Source organism: Phascolarctos cinereus, unplaced genomic scaffold (genome assembly GCF_003287225.1).
Source record: "Phascolarctos cinereus isolate Bilbo 61053 unplaced genomic scaffold, phaCin_HiC Scaffold_2;HRSCAF=192, whole genome shotgun sequence".
Lineage (NCBI taxonomy): Eukaryota > Metazoa > Chordata > Mammalia > Diprotodontia > Phascolarctidae > Phascolarctos > Phascolarctos cinereus.
The window spans coordinates 255,534,987-255,554,609 of NW_027555625.1; the positions used below are offsets into that span (position 1 = coordinate 255,534,987).

Sequence of the window (19,623 nt, forward strand, 5' to 3'; positions counted from 1 at the left end):
GCTATGTATATTTGTGTTTATAAGACCCTTCTTTCCATCTTTGACCTCTTTGAGGTAAATTGTTGTTTGTCCTTTGTTTTATCAGTGGGATCCTAAAGTGTATGAACATTTTGGTCACTTTCTTAGTATATACATGAGTGTCTTTCCTATAGTAGCCCCAACATTGACAATTTTCTTCTTTTTTTCATCTTTGCCAATTTACTGGGCATGAGCTAAAACTTCAGAAATGTTTTGATTTGCATTTCTCTTATCAGTGATTTGGTTCTCATTTGAAGTTCATACAATTATCTCTAAGTCCCAATTAAAATCTGGTAGCTGTTGCCCTACAGACCTCCAAGTCAAACCCTTACTTCCTCAATGAATTCAGTACCTGGCTCACAATTTTTCTCTCCTCAACTCCTGCCCTCAATACTAGAAGTATTCAACATACATACTGATGCTCTTTCAAACACCCTAACTATTTAGTTCCTCAACCTGCTCACTTCCCATGAGCTACTCCCCCATTCTACTTCAGCCATATATAAAGGTGGTCATACCCTTGATCTTGTCATCACAAAAAGTAATAACTTCATATTTGAGAATTCTGAAATCCGATCATAATCTTATCCAATCATAATCTATTGCTTTCCACTTCTCCTTCTGCCAAACCCTATTCCTTGTCCACACCATGACTTCCAATCCTTTAACCCTTCAATTCTCTCCCAGGTCATCTCCATTGCCACTTTCCTCTTTTTCCTATCTGACCCTTTAGTGAACTAATTCAACACTATATTGTCCTCCTCTCTTGAATCCCTGGCTCTCTTAGCATTTCACTGAATGTGCCCAGCAGAGCCTCAGCATTGGAATACTCCTACCATTCACTGCCTTAGCTCCTACACAACTGTTGCTGAATGAAAATAGAGAAAATCACGCAACTGTTCTGACTGGGTCCACTTCAAATTTGTGTTACGCAACCTCAACTAGAACCTCACTGCTGCTAGGCAATGCTATTATAACTCCCTTATCAATTCACCATCCCATTCTCCACTGTGGCTCTTCTAAACCTTTTCATTTCTCCTCTAATCTCCCATGGCCTTCCCCCCACCCACTCTCTCAAATGAGAACTTCACCTCATATTTTACAGGAAAGAATTTACAGGCCATTCACTATGAGCTCCCTTTTCTTTTTTTCTTCATTTATCTCACTCAGATGGTTTTCCGCCACTATCTTTGTCACCCCCTGCCTCACATGATAAGGCTGCCTTACTCCTTTGCGAAGGCTAACTCCTCTAACTTGCTCAAGTGATCTCATTCCATCCTATCTCCTCCAACATTTATTTTCAGTCTTTACCTGTTTAATGACTCCTGCACTGCCTACAAATATATCCAGGTCTCCTCCATCCTCAAAACACCCTCATTTGATTCTTCCAATCCTGTTAATTGTCATCCTATATCTTGTCTGCCCTTTGTGGCTAAACTCCTTGAAAAGGCATTTATAAAAAGGTGCCTCCATTTTGTCTCCTCACCCTCTTAACTCCCTACAATCTGGCTTCTGACATTATTTCACCAAAACTGCTCTCTCTAAAGTTACCGATAATCTCTTAGTTGACAAATCCAATGACCTTTTCTCTAGTCTTATTCTTCTTGACCCTTCTGTAGCTTTTGAAACACTGTTGATTACTCTCTCCTCCTTTATACTATCTTCTTTTCAGATATTCAGGACACCACTCTATCCTGGTTCTCCTACCTATCCAATTGTTCTGTCTCCTTTGCTGGATACTCATTCAGATCAAATCCTCCAACTACAGGTATCCCCTAATGTTCTGTCCTGGACCCTCTTCTCTTCTCTCCTCCCTCTATACCACCACACTTGGTGATCTCAATCAGCTCCTGCCTTTCAAACATCTCAAACTCGGTGTCCGGTAGACACCTTAAACTCAACATATAAAAAAATAACTCATTATTTTTCTCCTTAAACCCTCTACCACTCTTACCTTTGCTATTATTATCAAGGTCAACACCAACCTTCTCAATCCTTAATGCCTGCAACCTAGGAGTCATACTTAACTCCTCATTATTTCGCACCCCCCTATATCCAAACTGTTGGCAAGGCCTGTTGATTTCACCTTTGCAATATCTCTCCAGTATGCCCCCTTCTCTCCTCTGACATTGCCACCACTCAGGTGTAGGCCCTCATCACCTCATGCCTGGACTATTGCAATAGTTTTCGGGTAGTTACAAGTTTTCTTTTGTAATACTTTTATAATTTAAAAAAAAAAACTCAATAATGATAAACTTCATTCTGAAAAACTATTTCCAGGCAGGCATTAGTACCTATATAAATAATTTCCCAACAGAAATTTACTAAGCTGCTTTGTCATTTTTACTGAATTTATTAGAAATGAACCTAACTAAAGGTGCTTTTAAAAAGTCTTAAGCTGGTATTACAGGCCCCTCTTTTCTAGGTTCTGTTCACTATTATTTTATTCTTTCACTTGTCTTACCACACAAACGTTTTCCTACAAAGAAATCACAATAACTTCAAGGAACTCATTTACCTAATCTGAAGGTAATTGGGAAGCTTTTCAACAAAAGGTTATATATACACACGTATATGTATATACACATATGTATTATATGTAAAAAAGACACATATGTACTTTGCATACTACTGTTAAAAACACATGAAAGGATCTCAATTTACAAAAGCAGATAAATTGAGAGGGGTAATGATATAAAAATTAACAATCTGCTTTACAAAAGGATTCTCCATTAGATTCCAGTAAATAGCAAGCTACTGAAGTACACAGGTACTTATTCTTAGACAAAGTAGTTTTGTTCTGTTTTGTTTTTGAGAACTTTACAGTTGAGTCATTATTTTGCGTAATAAATAATCTACATAATCTCTTTAGGAAAGCAGAAAAATATGTCTCCACTCAAACTTGTGAACAAGTTGACAATAAATCTCCAAAATACAGGCATTTTAACACCTCAAGATTTTAAGTAGACTTTATTAGTTCCTTTTGCAGGGTTATCAAAACTCAGAAACTTCCTATCTACACTAAATGTTTCCCTTTATCCAAAAATATACGGGCAGCTAGGTGGCGCAGTGGATACAGCACTGGCCCTGAATTCAGGAGGACCTGAGTTCAAATCCGACCTCAGACACATAGCACTTAACTAGCTGTGTGACCTTGGGCAAATCACTTAACCCCACTGCCTAGCCAAAAAAAAAAAATGCCTGAAAGCACATATAATGGTATCTCTACCAGTATGACATACATACAAGCCTCACAAGTTATGTTAACCCTGATAACCATATCATGTTTCATTGGCTTCATATAAGAACTATGGTAACCAATTTTCAAGCAACTAAAAAATAATCTATACATTCTCCTCTCCTGGGCATGCCAAAATGTTAAAAAATATTAGTAAATCTGTTTAAATTTAAAAGCATTGGATCTGATCTTAAAATTAATACACAAGTATTCACATATTTCTGAAAAAAATTTTCACTCTCAACCATAATCTACAAAATGAACACTGCAAATGACCATTTATGAGATAATCTCTAGTGGCCTTTTAAGATTTTTGCAAAAATAAACTATGTACTCCTTCCTAACAAGCAATATCTGTCAATAACAGTTCACAAACTCATTAAAACAAAGCAGGAAGGGATCTTGCCTCTAGCCAGTTTAACACCTAAAGAACTCATCTTGGAGATGGGTGTTAATTTTTAAACACCAGACAAGAGAAACTACATTATCCCCTTTTTAACAATGAATTTTAGTGTACACTCTATTCTTTTCTTAGCTCATATATATCCTTCTCACCTTTTCCAACCACATCATAACTCCTTAAGGGCAATGAATCCTGTGTTTCTTATCTCTTCTAAATTACCTTACCATAATGCTGGGTACTCAATTGGTACTTAGTACCTATTTTTGTTGACTGATGATATCCTTTCATATGTTCTTCAATTTAAGTCCATTTTATCCATCCTTAGAATAGGTTAGCTTACAGTCCTACATAGGACTATAAGAACAGATCATATTTTTCAGAGGAATTTGATGGAAGAAACAAAGATATTTTGATTTCTAATGATATCTTCGTATCTATATGTCTTAATATCTTGCCTTTTCCCCCCCTTTTTTTGGCTTTTTGGTGAGGCAATTGGGGTTAAGTGACTTGCCCAGAATCACACAAGCTAGTAAGTGTCAAGTGTCTGAGGTGGCATTTGAACTCAGGTCCTCCTGACTGCTATCCTTCACACATGACATTCCTTCTCCCACTCATTCCTCGCCTTTGCATCTTAACACATCTAACTTCTTCCGAAGTTTAGCTTAGGTCATGATACCTCCTAAATGAAGCTTTTCTTGGTGCTACCAGTTCCTAGTGGCCATTATCCTGTATTTACTTTATAGACATTATATATCTACTTATATGTATTTTCTTCAGAATACAAGTTCCTTAAGGGCAGGAACTACTTTTTCTTTGTAACCAATAGTACCTAGAACATAGTAAGGATGTAATAAATGTTTGACTGATACAAAATATGTCAAATACAGGCATACCCCATTTTATTGTGCTTTGCTTTATTGCTCTTCACAGATGTGGTTTTTTTTTAATAAATTGAAGGTTTGTGGCAATCAGGCATTGATCAAGTCAATCGGCACTATTTTTCCAACAGTATGTGCTTATATCCTTTTTCTAAGTAACATTCTGGTAATTCTTGCAACATTTCAAATTTTTTTAATTATTATTATATCTGTTATGGTAATCTGTGATCAGTGATCTTTGATGCTAATATTACAATGATTTTGGGGTGCCACAAACCTATGCCCATTAAGACTGCAAACTTAATAAATATGTGTTCTGACTGCTCCACTGACTGGCCATTCCCCGTCTTTCTTCCATTCCTTGGGCCTCCCTATTCCCTGAGACACAACTACATTGAAGGGTATTACATGAACTTAGTCGATAAAGCAGCAGCAGAGTTTGAGAGGACTGAGTCCCAATTTTCAAAGAAGTTCTACTGTGGGTAAAATGCTATTAAATAGTATCGCATGCTACAGAGAAATCTTTCACGAAAGGAACAGTCAACTGACGTAGCAAATGTCATTACTGTCTTCTTTTAAGAAATTGCCATAGTCACCTCAACCTTCAGCAACCACTACCTTATATAGTCAGCTGCCATCCACATCAAGGAAAAAGATTATGACTAGTTTAAGGCTCAGATGACAGTTAGCATTTTTTAGTAATAAAGTATCTTTTAATTAAGGTATTTACTTTTTTAGACATAATACTACTGCACACTTAATAGACTACAGTGTAATGTAAACATAACTTTTATATGCACTGGGAAACCAAAAAATTCCTATGATTTGCTTTACTGCATTGGTCTGGAACTGAACCTACAATATCTTCAAGGTATGCCTTCTACTCCATTGCAGTATACTTCTACCATTTTTCAAACACCCTGTTTAGCACCTGCCAGATAGTAAGTTGTGAATTTAATTAAAAGACTACCAAAGACATTAGACGGAAATATCACATGCAATATTATTTATGGGATTAACAATAAATTAAAGCTTTGGGGCATTTAAAATGCAACTAGTCAGGTTAAAGTAACAAAAGTAAATCAAGCAAGCCACTGCTGCTGGGAGAAGTTGCAATTTTGCAATTTCTGATTCTTGTTTATACATGCAACCTTAATGTGGCAGGGGGGTGAAGAACAAATATTTGCCTACAGCAACTGTATTATTTTGCAATGTTATTATTTGTGTTGGTAACACTTAAAAAACTCCATTTACTACAGACTCAACTATTAAATACTAGATTCACCTTTGTAATGTGAAACTACAAATAATGCTATCATTTGATATCAATAATTTCTGATATCTTCAAAGTACTTTCTTATTATCCAGAGTGTCATTACACAGCACCAGCAGAGGATTTTTGTATTTGATCCCCTAGTAGGGATCCACTGGAGCTTACTGAACATGGAAGTGACAATGCCAGACCTATAATTTAGGAAAGTCACTTTAGTGGCTAACCTTCAGTTCAGTGCATCTGTAAGCTGAGTCCTGGATTTGGTTACATAACTACATGTTTCACTGCTCTCCTTAGTTGCATTTTTAATTATGTTGTTTTAAAGAATGGATAATTGCAAGGAAACACGCAAAAATTATAACTCTAAAGAGCACACTTCAATGACAGAGACAACATGACAGCTGTTACTGAGGGGAAGTTAAGTGTTAAAACCCATTAAAACTAACAATCAACAGCACCAAAGTGCAAAGGAAAGTCAAAAATTAAGAAAAATGCCAAGAATCAAGAAAACTGTCCACAAAAAACAAGTAAAGACCTTCTGAGGAAGCTGACAGCTAAAGGGATTGTTACTGATTCCTCTAGAGTATGGTATAGCCTTCCTGTAATTGGAAGAACAATAAAAAAAAAAGCTGTTAATATTATTTTTTTTAAAAAACCTTATTATGAACATGACAATATAAAGCCTGGAGAACTAAAGATTGTTTTGTTCTTGTTTTTTACTGATGAGACTTTCTTATTCAATGTTATGCCAAAAACACTATGAAAAGTACAGGTAAGCCTTTAAGACCTGGGCATCTTAAACAGAATATAAAACATCCACTCAAAAAAGAATTTTAGGAGATTTTTTAAATTCCGGCATGCCTGAAAGTCTTGTCCTCCTAGAAGTAATGATGAGCTCTGGTAAATACAATAACATACAAAATTGTTTGAGAATTACAGAAATTTGGGGCAGCTAGGTGGCACAGTAGATAGAACACCGGCCCTGGATTCAGGAGAACCTGAGTTCAAATCCTGCCTCAGACCACACACTTGACACTTAATAGCTGTGTGACCATAGGCAAGTCACTCAACCCCAACTGCCTCTCAAAAAAAAAAAAGAGAGAGAATTACAGAAATTCTCAAATGGAGCTAGACTATTGCAACATGACTTTATACCATGCCACATATCACAAAAGATTAAGAAGTTAAACCAAGAGATAGAGATAAAACAGAGAATTTGCCTTATTTAAACTCCATTCAAAACCTATATGGTCATAATCAAGGCTAGACTTGGAAAGATGGAATGTTTGTCAAAGTTGTGCTTAATATCCAATGTGAAGTGTGCTTTCATAATAAAGCATTAAAGAATATACCTCAAAACTCTGACAACTCACTGCTAAATTCCATAAAACAAGTGATCGCAGCGAAAGGAAAACAGTGCTGCTTATTAAAAAGGTTTTTTTAATGTAAAAAAGTGTAAGAGGCAGCTAGGTGGCACAATGGATAGGGCATCGGCCCTGAAGTCAGGAGGACCTGAGTTCAAATCCGGCCTCAGACCAAACACTTGACACTTACCAGCTGTGTGACCCTGGGCAAGTCACTCAACTCCAACTGCCTAACAAAAACCAACAAAAAATATTTTTATATATATAAATTTATTTATATTTAGTTTTCAACATTTACTTCCACAAGATTTTGAATTCCATATTTTCACCCCATCTTGCCCCTCCCCCCACCCCATGATGGCATGCATTCTGAATACCCCTTCCCTTAGTCTGCCCTCCCTTATATCTCTCCCCCCCTTCTCTTATCCCCTTCCCCTTTTATTTTCCTGTAGGGCAGGACAGATTTCTGTACCTCATTTCCTGTATTTCTTATTTCCCAGTTGCATATGGAAACATTTTTTTTAAAAACATGTGTTTTTAAAACTTTGGGTTCCAAATTTTCTCCCTTCCTCCCACCCCACCCACCCTCATTGAAAAGGCAAGCAAGTCAATACAGGCCACACATGTGCAGTTATGCAAAACACTTCCATAGTAGAGGTGCTGTGAAAAACTAACTCTATTTCCCTTAATCCTATCCTGCCCCCTCCATTTCTTCTATTCTTTCTTTTGACCCTGTCCCTCCTCAGAAGTACTTCCCTTTCCCAATCTGCTCTTCTCTCTATCATCCATTCCCCTGCTCTCTTGTCCCCTTCCTCCCCTATTTTCCATACCCAATTGAGTGTGTATGTTATTCTCTCCTTAAGCCAAATCCTATGAGAATAAGATTCCCTCATTTCCTCTCACCTTTCCCTGTTTTCCCTCCACTGTAAGAACCTTTTCTTGTCTGTTTTGTGCAAGATAATATACCCCATTCTACCTCTCCCTTTCTCCTTCTCCTAGTATAATCCTCTCACCCCTTAATTTTATTCTCCAGATATTACCCCTTCATCTTCAACTCACCCTGTGCCCTCTACCTATCTATCTACCTATCTATACATAAATACAATTTTTCCCCTCCCACTACCCTAATACTGACAAAGGTCTCATGAGTTATAAATATCATCTTTCCATGCAGGAATGTAAACAGTTCAGCCTTAATAAGTCTCTTACGATTTCTCTTTCCTGTTTACCTCTTCATGTTCCACTTGAGTCTTGTATTTGAAAGTCAAATTTTCTATTCAGCTCTGGTCTTTTCATCAAGAATGCTTGAAAGTCCTCTATTTCACTGAATGACCATTTTTTCCCCTGAAGGATTATACTCAGTTTTGCTGGGTAGGTGATTCTTGGTTGTAATCCTATCTCCTTTGCCCTCCAGAATATTATATTCCATGCCCTCCGGTCCCTTAATGTAGAAGCTGCTAAATCTTGTGTTATCCTGATTGTGTTTCCACATACTTGAATTGTTTCTTTCTGGCTGCTTGCAATATTTCTCCTTGACCTGGGAACTCTGGAATTTGGCTACAATATTCCTAGGAGTTTTCCTTTGGGGATCTCTTTCAGGGGAGATCTGTGGATTCTTTCAATTTCTATTTTGCCCTCTGGTTCTAAAATATCAGGGCAGTTTTCCTTGATAATTTCTTGAAAGATGATGTCTAGGCTCTTTTTTTGATCATGGCTTTCAGATAGTCCAATAATTTTTAAATTCTCTCTCCTGGATCTATTTTCCAGGTCAGTTGTTTTTCCAATGAGATATTTCACATTGTTTTCTAATTTTTCATTCTTTTGGATTTGTTTTACTGTGTTTGATTTCTCATAAAGTCACTATCTTCCAATTGCTCTATTCTAATTTTTAAGGAAGTATTTTCTTCAGTAAGCTTTTGGACTTCCTTTTCCATTTGGCCAATTTTGCTTTTTAGGGCATTCTTCTCCTCATTGGCTTTTTGGACCTCTTTTGCCATTTGGGTTAGGCTTTTTTAAGGTGTTATTTTCTTCAGTATTTTTTGGGTCTCCTTTAGCAAGCTGTTGACTTGTTTTTCATGATTTTCTTGCATCACTCTCATTTCTCTTCCCAGTTTTTCTTCTATTTCCCTTGCTTCTCAAAATCCCTTTTGAGCTCTTCCAAGGCCTGGGACTGATTCATATTTTTCTTGGAGGCTTTGGATGTAGGAGCTTTGACTTTGTTGTCTTCTTCTGGTTGTATGTTTTGATCTTCTTTGTCACCAAAGTAAGATAATATAGTCTGACTCTTTTTGCAAGGTTTGCTCATGATCCCAGCCAACTACTTGAGTTTTAAACTCTTTGTTAAGGTAAAAGTCTGCTTCCAATGTGGAGAATGTACTGTCCCAAGCTTCAGGTGTTTGTATAGCTGTTTTCAGAGATACTTCTAGGGACCTGTAAATTTTCAGTTCCTCCAAGGTGGTATGATAAGGGTGGAGGTATTTACTCTTTTCCTGGCCTGAGTTTTGGTCTTTGAGTGACCAGCCACAAGCAGTCTTTTCTCTCTTGGAACTGTGAGGAGGGTTTCCTCTGCACCACCACTACAAGCTCCACTGTACTGGCTCGCCTCCTCACCCCAGGACCGCCACCCAGAACCGTGACCCAGATCCAAGCAAGGGCAAAGCAAGAGATTCCGGGCAAAGCAAGAGATTCCTGCCTCAGCACCAGCAAAGAGATCCCTGCAGTCCCCCTCTGATCAGCCACTTGATTCCCCCTTAGTCTGTGGGCCGGAAGCTCAGGACACAGCCACCGCCCCAGCACCCGCGCTCTTCTCTCACCACAAAAACAGACTTTTCCCACTGACCTTCTAAGTTGTCTTTGGCGTTCGTGGATTGAGGAGTCTGGAAGCCGCCCCAGCTGCCCGTGATTCCGTCCTCTGAGACCTGCTGTAGGTTCACTGCAGCCTGCGCGCCCACACCGCACTGCACTCAGCTCCCAGCCAGGCGCAATATGCCTTTCCGATCAACCTTCCAGGCTGTCTTGGGCTGGAAATTTGTTTTACTCTATCTTTTTGTGGGTTCTGCTGCTTTAGAATTTGTTTAGAGCCTTTTTTTATGGGTATTTGGAAGGGTTTGGGGGAGAGTTCAAGCAAGTCACTGCTTTCACACTGCCATCTTGGCTCCGCCCCCCCCTTTTTTAAACTGTCTTTTGCCTCTTTTTGTATCTCCAGTTTTTAACACAGTGCCTGACAAATATGAGGTGCTTAATAAATGTTTACTGACTGACTAATCACTAAATTATATTTAATAATTCAACAGTTCATCCTATAGATACTCAGGGATGAACAGTATTCTAATTTATTTTAGGAATATTTTAAAATATTAATTTGAAAATAAAAAACAACATATGCCATAATAAATGCCAGCTGGATCATAGACTGAACCACAAGAAAATGAATCATAAAATATCAGAAAAAAAGAAATGATATATTTATTTCAACTGAGGACAGATACCAATTACTAAACAAATGGAAGAAATTATCTTTCATTACAAAAAATGTAAAGTTCTAGAAAGCAAAAACAATATAATTAAAAAATACTAAGTTGGGGAAAATATTTGCACCAAATAAAACAGGTAAAATCTTAACATATACATTTACAAAGACTAATATAAATATTCAAAAGCAGCACCCAGTCCCCAGTGGATGGTCAAAAAATATGAACATAAACAATCTCATTAATTTCACTAATAATCAGAAAATTTTTAATTTATAACAATTCTGAAGTACTCTTTCCCCCTCTTCACCCCCATTCAGCTTCAAGACAAATCCTTGTTAAAGTGCTGGGTTTTTTTTTTAAGGCAATTGGGGTTAAGAGACTTGCCCAGGGTCACACAGCTAGTAAGGGTCAAACGGCTGGTCTGCGGCTGGATTTGAACTCAGGTCCTCCTAACTTCAGGGCCAGTGCTCTATCCACTGTGCCACCTAGCTATCCCTTAAAGTTTTTAAACTGTTAAATTAAAACTGTTAAATTTTCAAGGTAGTACTCTGCAGCAAGGTGACAAAGTAGATAAACCACTGGGTCAGGAGCCAAGAAGGCCTGAATTCAAGTCCAGCCTCAGATACTTACTACCTGTGTGACTGAGCAAATGACTTAACTTCTATCTCATTTTCCTCAACTGCAAAATGGGGATAATAATAGCACCAGGATTGTTGTGAGGATCAGATGAGATAATATTTGCAAAGTACTTAGCACAATGCCTGGTACATAGTAGGCATTATATAAATGCTAGTTATTGTAATTATTAATATTATCATTACTGCCTAGGCAGCTATTCACTAGGAGACCAGGGCTTAGTTGAATGGCATCAGTCTTGTCTCATTAACTAACTAGACATTCCCTCCAAGTCCTCCACCATCTCACAATCAAGAAACAATAATCAAATCAATACTGTTGCTTTTACTTAAAAGTGTGATAATCTACCAGTATTTATCGTTACTCACTATCCCTGGGACTGTTTAAACTAAGTGATTACCTCTCTCTACCCCTCCAGAAGAAGGCTCCAGAAGGAGGGCAGGTCTGTATTACTTTTGTATTTGTATCACTATCACCTGACACACTGTAGGTTAATAACAAATGTTAATTGATTTATTACTACTTTTATAACCATCAAATTAGAAAAAAAAGTGATAAAACAATGCTGGCAGAGTTGAGTAGTACACTCACACATTGCTGATAGAATTGTAGATTGGAAGAATCTCTTAAGAGGGCAATCTGGCAATATATAAGAATCACCAAAAAAAAAGCATACCCTTTGACATAATAATCCCTAATTTTAAAACGAAGGACACTTTTCATTGATTCAACAATATTTACTGAGCAGAGACCAGTCATCAAGCTTACCACATACCACAATTCATTCCAATTAGTCCTTATTATACAAAATCCATTCTTACGAATACTATACAATTCAATGACCAAAACACTACTAAAATTATTTTTATAAACAATTTTGAAAAGACCAAGTCTTGAAAACATTAAAAAAAAAAACCAGAATCCATAATTTCATGCTACTGGTTGCCCCATGAAAACACAGCAATTTTTCTTCACCACCTAAGTAAATCTTTCCAGTGAGTAAGAAATTTTTACAATGATAGGAAGTTCTCAAATACACCTCTTGCAGGCATTTGAGTCAAGAGTCAGGAATGTACTACAGCACACTTCTGCCCATAACCAACGTCACCCCGTGGTCAGTAACATTCTAACCAGCTGTCCTATACTGTACCAAAGACCACAAAATATCACTTAATATTAACCTAGGTACGTAAGTGCCAGAACTCATGAATGCAGTGTGGGACAGATTTTAAGGAGGGACCTTCATCAAATACAGCAAAAAGGGATGTAGTTTTTACAACTCTACTACAAACTACATAAGACTACACTACTAGAATCTAGCTCCTCTGTACTCTCAAAAATTGGCCAGGTTGTTTCATTTAACCATAGACTATTATTTTTATCAAAACATCATCCAAATGTCACAATTTTCAGAAATAGCATTCTCCCACTAAACTGAAACCAAAACCAGTGAAACTGTAAGGACCAATCTTGGCCCCAGAGGGGAAAAAAATGAAGAAATACACCTCCTCTTTTCCTTGGAGAGTTGGGAGATTAAGGATGTAGAATCAGATACAACCACAGTATCACAGATCCTAAATTGGAAGTTGATCTAGTTCAACTCCCTCATTTTACAGATAAGGAAACTGAGGCCCAGTGAGATTAAAATGACATGTCTAAAGTAGAATTGGAACACAGGTGCTATGTCAGTGGGTTTTGCTTAAATGTTTTTCTTTGCCACAGGAGAAAACTGTCAGGGAAGGAATGGTACAGGAATTTATCTGGAAATAAAGACAAAAGGCATCAAAATAATTTTTTTTTAAATTTTGCATACTAACATGAAGAACAATTATTTTACAGCAATCTATTCATAAAGATTGCTTAGATATGCAACAATATGGGGTAGATCCCACAAAGTAGAAATATTAGATTATGGTAAAATACTAGCTTGGATAGTACTATGGATAGTAAAATACATACAAAATACATTTTTTCATGAATCACATTCTGGGAGAAAAACACTACCTTCCATTTAAAAAGTATTTTTATGCCTTAAAGTGATTTCACAGCTTATTTTATCCTTACAATAACCCTGTGAGAAAATAACACATAGCGCTTTAAGGTTTACAATGCGCATACAAGTATCTTCTCATTTTATACTAACAACTATCTGAAATGAAGATGCCATTATTATCTTCATTTTGCAGATGAGGAAACTAAGCCAGAGAGATGTTAAATAACTTGCCCAGAGTCACACAGCTAGTAAATGTCTGCGGCTGCATTTGAACTCAGGTCTTCCAGGTTCCATCCAATGAGCCACTTAGCTGCCTCTGATAGACAGCGATAAGAAGCATAGTAGATGGAGTGAAGGGCCTGGCATCAGGAATTTGGAAGTGTCCTTCCTTCTATCATGGGATTACAGATTTAGAACCAGAAGGAACCTCAATCAAAAGTCACCTAGTCAAATCCTCTCATTTTACAGATGAGGAAACTGTCCCAGAGAGGGCAAAGGATCATAGCTATAGAACTGGATAAGCTCTCAAGGGCCATCTAGTCGAACCCCCACATCATATAGATAAGGAAACTGAGGCTCAATGAATTTAAGTGATTTGCCAAAGGCCATATAGGTAGTGTCAGAGACAAGATCTGAATCCAAGTCCTGAGACTAAAAATGTAGCACCTCCCCCCCACACCATCTAAATCCTACCTATTCTTCACACAACACCTATCTATCCTTTCAGTCCTAAGAAACCTTCTGACTATTCCAGCCCACATAGTCTATCCTAAGAGTACCACCTATGAATGTATTAGTCAATACCATGCAGGTCAGTATTTAACTGTTTAAATTTTTTTCCAGTGGCTTACTTTTGATCCCCTAGTAGAATACAAGTTTCTCAAAAGGCAGTATCATATCTTAATTTCTATATTCCTCAGAGTACCTAGAACTCAGTATTAGGGACTCCTGGAATGATTTTAGAGAAAGCTGAAGGGAAAAAGCAAAGAATCACATAATATCAGAGTTGGAAAGGAACTCAAGAGGTTGACTATAGTCCAACCCATACCCAAAAAAGAATCACCACAACTATATATTTCTCCCAGAATGTGTCATATTTTCAATTCATGGGAAAAATTTATTTTGTAAGCTTTTTACTATCCAAAGTACTATCCAAGCTAGTATTTTACCATAATCTAGTATTTCTACTTTGTGGGGTCTATAATGAAGACTTCCAGGGAAGGAGAACTGACCAGCTCCCCAAAAGACCCACTGCACTCTGGGAAAACCTTATTTGTTAGAAGTTTTTCTTTACAACAAATTTAAAATTTGCCCCTTTGCCAACTTCCAAAAATCCTGACAGTATCTAGTCCAACCTCTTCCCCCATTTTACAGATAAAGACATAGGGCCTATGTAGTTAAAACAACTTGCCCAAGATTACATTTTAATCTAGTTAAGAGCTAAGACATGAATCTAAGTCTCTAGACACAGTCCAGTGCTTGTTCAACTATAAAATAATGGATACCTGTTGATAAAATCCATCTGCTCAAAATGATACAGTAGTATGACTGAGACTAGAAACCAGACCTAAGGTTCCAAATAAGGAGAGCTCAATTTCATTCTAATCAGACCTCCATGCCTTGCCATCAAGGCCTTAAGCCCTGGTAAATGACAAAATGTGCTGTCCTTGATCTAAAAAGTTGGCACTCCACTGAAAATAGAAAACATTTTGAACTGCTTTTCCAGCAGTGATAAGAGATTACACTGAGCAAACCACACTCTTGACCTGTGACACAGTAAGATACAGCTTGCTAGGGAGTAGTGATACATTTTATGGCCACGAAATAGTGAATCTGAATGACCCTAATGGAGATAGAACATGCTCTTGAAGAGCAGCGTGCCCTATACAAGTCTGAAGACTGGGCATAAAATCTTGAGTCTGCCACACAGTACCTATAGTAGTGTATGAACTTGGGCAAGCAGTCAATTAAAAGTTTCTGGGATTCTCAAGTTCTATTATCGCTAAAATAGTAAAAATATTACTTGGTTCTAAAAGGGCTTGAACATGATCTTGAAGAGCGGTGAGCTGTGAGTATGATTCTGGGCAAAAAGTCATGATTCTGCCACACATTAACTACAGTACTGTATGAACTTGGGCAAGCAGTCACTTAAAAGTTTCTGAGATTCTTAAGCTTCCTTATCTGCAAAATAGTAAAAAATACTACTTATTTCACTGGGTCATTGTGAGAATCAAATGAGATAAATTCTTTGTAAAAGCACCAATGTGAATTCTAATGGCTGGAGCCTCTACTGCTCTCTCCTGAACGCCATCACTATGAAAAGTAAGGGTTTAAAATGAACCTGTATCTCTTCTATCCAGACAGAACATTTTAGGCCTGTCCCTTGAAAAGGTATGCATGCATACATAAGTCAGGAATCTTTGGAACACTTTAAGAAGGATGTGAGCCAAGTCAGCCCAGGGAATCCATTCATGGACTACTCAGATAAAACAACAATAATAACAAAAAACTGGCTTTCAGTGTCAGGACGATTCCCAAGGAAAAGTCCCCCCGGGGTAGGGGGTGGGAACCTTGAGAAGAACCCCTGGGGGCCTTCTCCCATTTGCTGAGCACCTCTCCTCCGCACGCAAATATGCCAAGGGCTCCCGGCGAAGCGCTTCCTGTCAAGCCCCGATCCTAAAGAAGACCTGGAAATTCCCCTTCACCGGCTCCTTCCCCGCCTCCCCCCACCGACTTCCTCTCTCCAGGACTCGATGCAAATAAGGGCAAAACGGAGTTTGGAAATCTCGGTTTCCCCCAACTTGGCCTCCCCACGCCTTTTCCACCCCCGGCCCAATTTCCGCGAGAGTGAGGGTCCGCCCGGGCGGCTCGAGGAGGGGAAGGCCGAGGCCGAGGAGCGTGCCCCGGCCCAGGCCGGCCTGCCCGGGGTGGAGGTGAGCGGAGGGGCTCGGGGAGCAGGAAGACCCGTCCCGAAGGGCCCGGAGGGAGTGTCGCCCCCTTCCCGTCCTCGGGCACCTGAAGAGGAGGGGGAGACGAGAGAGACCGGGCCCCCAGTTCCCAGCCCACCTGCCCCCTCGAGGGGAGGCTGCGGCCACAGCTGCCTCCCGCGGCTCGGGCCGGCTCGGTCCCGCTAATCGCAACGGAATTCCCCCTCCCCCTCTCCCGCTCCCGCTCCGGGGTTCATCGGCCCCAACCGCCTCCAACTCACCCCAACGGCCGCCGCTCGCCCCGGAACTGGAGCCCGAGTCGCCGCCGCAGCAGCCGCCGCCGGCCCCACCCCCCCCACTCCCGGGGCAGTGACTGACAGGCAGGAGGAGGGCCCAAGAGGCGGCGGCGGCGGTGATGGGGGGGGGAGAAAAACAGAGTGGTGGGGCTGGGGGAGAAGAACGGGGGAGGGGGAGGGAGCCGCAGCCGCCGCTGATTGGCTGGCCCTGCGGCGGCCGTTACTACTTAAATCGGCCTCCCGCCTTTTCCGAGCTCATTTGGGGTCATCTCTGCCCCCCGGGACAGAGAGGTGTGAGGGAGGCTCCCTGGGGCTGGTCGATGGCTTACTCTTGTAACTCCACTTGAGTGGCTCGGGGTAAGGCTACCGCGGAGAGGCACTGCCTCGTCCGGCTGTCCCGGCCCGAGCTGGACACCCTTCTCGTCTCAGTTACTTATACTTTAAAGGATTAGAATTTTCCTACTAAATTGAAACCAAACATAGTGAAACTAATGACTTGGGCCCCAGGAAAAAAAAATGAAGAAAAATGTACCTCCTCTTTTCTTTGAAGAAGTGAGACAATGTGGGTACACATACAGGTGCCCCAGTGACATGGGGGTGGTGGGGCCCATTGCACAAAATACCAACGTAGGTCCTAGCCCACCCTTTCCCAGGCTTCAGGGTCAAGGGCCTCACCCTTTCTCTGTAGTCTTACTCAGCCAGAGGAAATTTGATAATACCACCCCACCCCCAAACCTTACTGAAAATAATCCTGGAATTCTCAAGTTTTTCTTATCTCTTTTTTCCCTGTTATCACCTTCTCCCTTCTATCATACATATTTATGTCTATGTCCTATCCTGTCCTGTCATTAAACTGTAAGCTACTTATAAGTAAGGACTGCCTTTTGTTTTTGTTTTTGTTTTTTTAGGCAATTGGGGTTAAGTGACTTGCCCAGGGTCACACAGCTAGTTAAATGTGAAGTGTTTGGTCTGAGGCGGCATTTGAACTCAGGTGCTCCTGACTTCAGGGGAGATGCTCTATCCACTGCGCCACCTAGCTGCCCCAAGGACTGTCTTTTAAAAATAAAAAAAACCTCATATTTCCAGTGCAGTGCACCCAGTAGGTGCTTACTAAATGTTTAATTGAGATGGGGGTCCTGAGGTCCAAAAGGAGGCTTTTAACTATGATGACTTATACATCTTCCAGGCCACCAGGATCTTACATTAAGACTGATTAGCTTAAAAACATCACTACTTGCCCCCACTTTCACCATGAATGAAATGTGATATAAGCCACTGTAACCAAAAGCCAGAAACAGGTAACCTCAAATCTAAATCTTCACTTTACACATTTCACACAATTCTCTTCAATGGGTAGCAGCAATAAGTACTATAATAGAATGTTATGTGTCAGAAGGTTCCAAGAGGAATGAAAATCGAGGATGGTGAAACTTTGCCTAGAAAATATCCTGAATTTGACAATTTTTAAAAACCATCTCTTCAGTGAATTCCCCTGTCCCTTATTCTGCACCTGATTCTATAAAGTTATTGGTCTTTAAGGTCTTTGAAACTCTAGTGTTTTGAACCAATACAGAAGAAATTAAATATAACTACCTCAAACTAATGTTACTTTTCCTTTGATACTCTGGCACCTTCCAAAGAATGTTACACTAGAAGGGATCTCTAAATTACCTGAAAATCATTTTTGAAACCCTAACCAGTTAAGAGCGCCTCTGGTATAGATTATATGGAAGACACAGTACCTGATATTGGAATACTTGAAGGCAAAGAACAAATACCTGGTAGAAACAGCTACAGCTGAAGCAGGATTGTCTAATTTAAATAGGAGAAAGCTAGGAATCTGGGGTTCTTAAACCCAGGGCTGCCACCACCTACCTATGTGATCTACACTTTCAATCAAAGGACAAGTACCTACTTCATGAAACTGGTAGTATTTTTCTCCCCCTTGGGGCATGGAGTGGACGGGGGAAGAGGAAATCTGGATCTATAATTTCATAAAAATAGGCACTTCCCCAGGTAAAAACTCCCTCTACCAATGCATTTCAGCAAATTAATTTCCTGAAATTTATAGTCTTACAGAGTTGTCTCTAACACTGAAAGTTTAGATGATTGGTCTATGGATTCACAACTAATATGCATCACAGGGGCAGGACTTGACCCCCCTTCTTTCCTGACTCTAAAGTCAGCACTAATGCTTTGCTGCCTCAAACAGAATTGTTATGAGGATAAAATTAGATCAATAGATGTGAAAGTTAAAATGAGCCAGTTGTATAATTTGATCTCAGGTTGAAGAGGTCTAGAACTTTTGGGGTGCTGGTGGAACCCCAAGATCGTGGTACCGGGCCCTGCCTGAAAGAATTCAACTCAACTCTTCTTCAGCCAGAGGAAAAGTTTGTTGGTGATAAAACACTTAGGGCCAGGTGACTGCTGTAAGGAGGAGCGGGTACAAGAGGTTCTCAGCTTTTTGAGTATGAGATTCTTAGCCCTGAATGAGGGCCAGGGTAGATCTTATATACTTTGGGTGACCAGGGAAGGGTCTGGGAAAAGGGTCTGGGTGAGAATTCCCAGAGATTGGAATGTCTAAGAGATTGAATAGACAATGGGAATGGATAATGAAGGAACTGAAAGGTATCTGAATGAGATTAAAAGGTAGGCTAAGGTTTTCAAAGGGAGATGAGGGGCTGGGGCCTGTAGACAAAAGGGGAGCCAGATTCCCTTTGGGACAAGGGGCAAAGACCTTGGCTTGGGCCACACCCCATCAAGGTCTCATTCAACCCTAGCATTCTTTGATTCTAGATAGCTATAAGGTTGTTATAGAAGTAGTTAAAATAGTCTGAACCAAGTACCTTAAATGCTGAAGAGGTGAAGAGTTATCATCAGATTACATTTTACTCAGAGTAGCTGCTGATGAATTCAGGTCTCAGTTATCATTATATTAAATTAGACACACCCAAAGAATGAGGCTTGTGTCATTAAAAGTAGAAATTTTTTCCATAACCAATGATTGGAAATAGTCAAAGGCTCTTCCCCAGGGCTCAATTATAAACCAAATGGATAACCTAGCCCTCAAGCATTTTCTACTGTATTACAGAATCTCAAAGACCCAAAATGATATTATTAATAC

General features: G+C 39.6%; 1 protein-coding gene across 6 annotated transcripts in view; it reads right to left on the bottom strand.

Annotated features, from left to right (window-relative positions):
• Positions 1 to 19,623, bottom strand: part of TRAF2 (TNF receptor associated factor 2) — a 70,636-nt gene that overhangs the window by 47,591 nt on the left and 3,422 nt on the right. The window contains exons 1-2 of one of the 6 annotated variants that reach the window (XM_078149953.1): positions 16,485 to 16,595; positions 10,014 to 10,194 (exon numbers count right to left, since the gene is read on the bottom strand). The exons of 4 other annotated variants lie outside the window; for them this stretch is intronic. The gene's annotated coding sequence lies outside the window, so the exon portion shown is untranslated. Of the gene's footprint in view, positions 1 to 10,013; positions 10,195 to 16,484; positions 16,596 to 19,623 lie in introns of those variants that run through there. One more of the 6 variants, XM_020981830.2, reaches the window with a different exon arrangement.